Genomic DNA, 5,950 nt, shown 5'->3' on the forward strand with positions numbered 1-5,950 from the left:
CATTTTCACTTATTAGAGGTAACAGCGGCATTGGTAGAAGTTTCCTTCACATTCTTTGCATTATAGAGGTTAGACTAGTTAAATTAGGGTTTCCTAGGTTTACATGCTTTGATTTGCTTGCAGTTCATTTTTGTCAAGTAGATTAGTCTCCTTTGAGCTAGCTTTCGTCCATCATTGATAAAGCTTCTTGTGTGAGCCTATAGAAGTTGGCTTGAGCCCTAGCGGACTTGTGCCAGCTGACCAAGTGACAGCTGCGACAAGAGCTAGTACTTGTGCATACAGCACCGTCGCTTCCAAGTTTGTACGAACTACCGGGTTGATAAAATGAGAGACAGGAAGCCCCAGGAGTTGTAGCATTATTGCTACAATACTGGAGCTCACCACATGGTATTGTGCCAGAGCCTATAAAGCTTGAAGTCCGAAAAGGGAGAGAACTGTCAGATCTAATCAAAATAGATCAACGGCAGAAGTTCACTTCAAAATTTGACTGATCAGGATCGGGGAATGGTAAAGCCAAGAGCTTTATGAAGGTCCGATGGGCGCAGACCCAAAAAGGCTATGCGCAAGAGCCTAAATTTTTTTGAAGTTCATCAGTTTAAATCACATATCAGCCGCAGAGGTGGAGTGTTGCAAAGAGCTGAGGATTGTGCCTATCTCCGATACCGATAAAGGTGGACCCTCGATTAATGAGTCAAGATAGTAATATGGCAGAAAGGATTACTTTACGGAAATATTATAAGAATTCAACATTGATGGAGCCAAGAGATTTGCGAAGGGCCGATGGGCGCGGACCCAAAATGGTTATGCGTAGGTGCCTAAAAAATTTTAATTCCGCCAGTTTACATCACATATCAGCTGCAGAGGTAGAGTATTGCAAAGAGTGTCGAGGACGAGCCGATCCCCAATGCCGATAAAGGTGGAACCTCGATTATTGAGTCAAGGATATTCCATGGTGGAAACTAAGAATTAAACACTATCGAAAGGCTTAATGGGTGATTTATATATATTTTTATAAAAGGCTTGAGTATCAAAGGACTTTAACTTTCGGGGGCTTTCGCAGCTTTCCTCCGATGCGATTGCCTGGGGCTCGCTATTCGCTCCTTTTGTGTGCACCTCTTTGTATTCTTAAATTGCTGATGCGATCCACCTTTAAGTACTAAAGCATAAAAGGATTGTTAGGCATAGAAAGACACAAAGATCTGGAAAAATCCTTGTAATGTTGGTTGTTTAGGCCATGGCCCAGCCATTGATCTATAATATATTAACCATTATAGTTAAAAAAAAAAAAAAAATCCATTAGAGCTAGGAATTTGAAAGTAGAAAAAGAGACCACAGGCACATAGACAAAACATTGTTCTTGAAAGAATGCTGAAACCAAAACTGAGGATCTTTTGGTATGTCCAAAGGAAACTCAGACAGAGCCATACCCTGCAGAGGACACTAAAATGTAGACTGAAGACACCTGTGTTTGTATGTAGGACACCCAAACGAATTACCCTATTGTGAACATTGTTGTTCAGACTGATGCTGAAGGAAGCATCTGAATTGATTGTTGCATAACTCAAGAAACAGGTGAGGTTGCTGTCCAAACTAAGCCTATAGAGACAGAAGATAATGATGCCCAAATAGAGGAGACACCTGCTTATATTCCCCTAGTAAGGGAGGCATTTATTAGAAGACTGGGGAATGAATTACCGAAGGTTCAACAGGAATTATCATAGCACAAGGAGGAGGTAGTGCCCCTATGGATACATCAAGAGTTAAAGAAAAAGTTTTAGGCACTCACAGTGACTGAGGATGAGACCTTTGCTCAGTACAAGGCTGAACAGAAAAAGGTTGAGAAAGCACGGGACAAATTACAGAAGGCTAAAGAGCAGTTGGAAACTATCTGCTCACTTTATTGAGACACCCTGTCATGCAGAGCACCTACTACAAATTATGCCATATTACTCCTGGAGAGATATCTCCTACTGAAAGTCAAAGTTTTTAAGGCTGGGAAGTCTGTGGAAATCAAAACTACCTTGGACTTTGTTAAGTGATTCAAAGAACAGGACGAGAAGGTATAGCACCTCCTCTGTGAACTTTATATGCACAATTTCTTTCTAGAAGATGACAGAGAGAACAACCCTGGCCCCTTTATAGGGGATGTACAACTCCAACCATTTCTCTCTTTTTATATGAATCAACTCAAGTGGGCCAAGGCTCACAATACTTTTAGGAAGCGTGAAGAAGGAATTGACCTATGGGTGAGAGGGGAACCAACCAAACCCCTGCACCTCTCAGTCAAACACAAGCAATTCATGAAGCGAGATGGTGTTGTGGGCTAGCTGGGGCCATTTCACATGGATATTATACAATCTGGAAAGGATTACTTCCAAGAGATTAATGAGGACACCTTTCTGAAGCCAAACAAAAGTGGGAAGTCTCCAGCATTACTGTTAGAAATCGAGAACCCTTTGGATATCGGAACTTTAAAGTTGCCTCCTCTCGTTTCCAAAAGTATAGCAACATGGTCTTAACCATGGGGCCTGAATGGATAGGATGTCAATATAGGACTCCAATAATATGGGGCAAGAGCTAACCAGCCTGCCATAGGGCATTAAATGCCTCTACAGTGGCTGGTTACATGCATACTCGATATCCCGATTTGACTTAAAGGAAATGGCATGCCCATACTTCAATAGTGCATGGTATTGTGATCAAATAAAGAGTATGCATGTAATCAACCACCGTAGAGGCATTTAATTCCCTATGGCAGGCTGGTTAGCTCTTGCCATCATATGGTATCCTCTAGAGAAGTATCGATGTGACCAAACCTTGAAGGATCAAGACGTTATTTAGGCTTTTGCTATATTAAAGAAGAAAAATGGCTTCAAAAATTATAAGGAGGAGGTATATCCTACCTATTCCCTAACTCAATACACCTCAACTATTTAATTGCATGAGGACATGCAACAAGGTAAGCTAGGGAGTATGTTGGGTAAATAGAAAGGTATTTTTTCTACTTGGTAATCGCTTTATTTCGTAACTCATCCTCACATGATTATCTCTGTTTATGAATAAAGGTAGAGGAAATAATAGTTAAAGTCAAGTAAAAGTAATCAGTATCAAATTAGACCAATTTAAGCAGGAAAAACTGATTTTTACTATCTTCATGTGCATAAGTCATGAACTGAGCAATGGCTGCCCAATCAATAGAACGACAACATCTCACAATGGAAAGAACCAGCATCAGAGGCAAGGCAGGACAACGGAAGACCGGGCAAACTAATGGCTATTTTATGACAAAATCAAATCAAGTATAGCGAAATCCTCGGGATCTCTTGATCCTGAGGATTCACTTTTATCTATTTATTTTCTAAATGTAATATATAAATCTGAAAGGAAAAATTGCACAGAGTTAAGAATTACACCATTTGTAACTATTCTTTTTGACATATAATATTGTTATTTTGAATGTTGTAATTTGGTGACTTACATTAATGAAGAAAGGTTGTGTTTAATTTGTCTTTATATTACGAGTACCTCTTAGCAGAGACTTCTAGAGAGTTTGGGCCCAATCACAAGAAGATCTACTGCTTCACCTATGTCATTATCTTTTCTATTTCATTCATGATTTATTGTTAATGTTAAGATAATATTACTTTTGATTATTGTAAAGATTGACGATTCAATTTTCATTTGTTGTTCATTTGAGATTTATATTGATCTGTGTGTTATATGCGAGTAATAATTTCGATTGAATTGGTCATGATAGTTCTAGCTTAGATTGTTGTTCCTTTGAAATAATATTATTTCAGAGATAGAATCAGTCACTTTATGCTTCTATAGTCATTTGCTATTAGATAACGTTTGATATTGCTGTATCGTTTGTTGTTCAATTCAGAATTGTTGTTCGATTCTAAATTGTTGTTCAATTCAGATTTGTTGTTCAATCTGGAATTGTTGTCCAATTTAGAATTGTTGTTCGACTCGAAATTGTTGTTCAATCCGGGATTGCAATTCAATTCGGAATTGTTGTTCAATTCGGAATTGCTGCTTAATTAGGATTTGTTCTTTATTGAGGATTAGCTGTTCAAATACCACTACTATCAATTATTAAAGTTCTCTTTCATGAATAAGAAAGTTAACTTCAATTTTAGTTAAAACTTCCCAGTGTGATTCTTTACAAGTTGTATTTAGATTTGTTTTCTTCCATGATAGGTTAAGTAGGATTGCAGAGTGCGTTATGAATTTCTTTCAGAATTGATTAGATTGAGTTTGAAGAAGATAGTCATTAGTAGTTGCAATGATTTTTATTAGTTAACCTCTGAATTCATTGCATATATGGTGCTGACACTCTTGAAATAAAAAGACTTGCCTCGGGTTGACAATTAATGTAGGAATTAAGATTGTTTGTAAAAAGACATCTTAGTGCACGACACCTGTAGTGTGTCTCGAAGCCAAAGTGGCCTCTTCCTGGTGAGAGTATCATGTGGAGGAGGATCTAAGGGGTCCATGGGCTCGATGGGATCATCAACAATATTTGTATCAGATTTGGGCATAGTAGGTGGTGAACCCTAGTATTGAAAAAAAAGTGATGCAACTCCCAAGCGCTCATTAACTCTATTTATTAACCTGGGGTTCGTAAAAACTTTTAGGGGACAGTGTTATATACACAGTAGGTGGGGTTCTACTCATGCCACCCTCAACTAGGAAATTTGATCAATATTGCTCCAACACCATTCTTTCTACTGAATTAGAAGGAAATTAACTATTGAAGGTGGAATTCAGAAGCTAGCTCTAATGACAAAAAGGAAAATGCTTTTTAAACCTCAACTTGTAGATGTTATTAACTTGTAAATGTTGTTGAATCAATTCATGCAAAGATAAGAGCTACACTACTTGCAGAAATAGAACTAAACTACCTTGCAATAAACCATCTAGCTACAAAATCCACTTGCAGATAGGAAAATACCCTACCAGATCATAACTCAATATTTCATGCATCATCTATCTAGCTCACACTTGCATATAAATCAATTTTCTATTTGTACTAAATCTGTGATAAAGAAACTAATCTTATTCTATTTTACAGTGAAGGAAAAGGATGGTTGGAATGGCCTAGGTGCTTCTCTTGATCATGGAGTCACAGCTAAGGGTCAACCTACTTCTAAACTAAGTAAAATTTGCATCACATGTCAAAACAGATGGTGAAACAGGCTACTACAGGCATGTTATAGGAAGTTGCTACATGTGCCCTGATTACTACAGGAAGGCCTGTAATGCTACAGGGAGGTGGTCGAGAAGATTTAGTAGGTAGGAATGGTGAGTTCAATGGATGGTAAGGTGGATGGAGGTTTTGGTAGATGGATAAATGCTAGCCAACATGCCTAGCTAATCTCAATGCCTTAGGAAGGCATGTTTTGAACTAGAAAAGATGCTCACGGTGACCTCAGGGAATGAGCTCAAGAATGGAATTTTGGGATTCATCAAAGAAGGTGAAGAAGTCTAGGATGGAGACGGTGAAGGGCCCCTTTCTTTTAGATCCAAAAAAACATGCAACATCACATGCACATACTCTTTTATCATTGACAAAATAAAATGACTAATGGTGGAAAAGATGAGTTGAATTTAAATACCATCTAATCTATGCCAAAAACTTTGATCTAGTTAATAAATGCAAGACAGGTACATAGCACCACATGCACAACTCTTAAGGTTCAGTAAACATATGCAAACAAAGATGACTAGTATAGACCTTCTTCCAAGAAATCATAAACATAGCATTTTTCAGTTGTGATTGTAGAATCTTCCATTCATGCTCCCATGAGAGAGATGAGATAGAGGTTGCAATCACAATATTTTTTAGGGGTTATGTTCTAATGAAAAGTAGAAAACTAATAAGAATTATAAGCTAAGAAGAAATACCAATACATAAGAGGGGACCTAAGCCACTAGGGTTGGGATC

Source organism: Pinus tabuliformis, chromosome J (genome assembly GCF_031772625.1).
Source record: "Pinus tabuliformis cultivar Carrire ecotype Pingquan chromosome J, CPIR1, whole genome shotgun sequence".
Lineage (NCBI taxonomy): Eukaryota > Viridiplantae > Streptophyta > Pinopsida > Pinales > Pinaceae > Pinus > Pinus tabuliformis.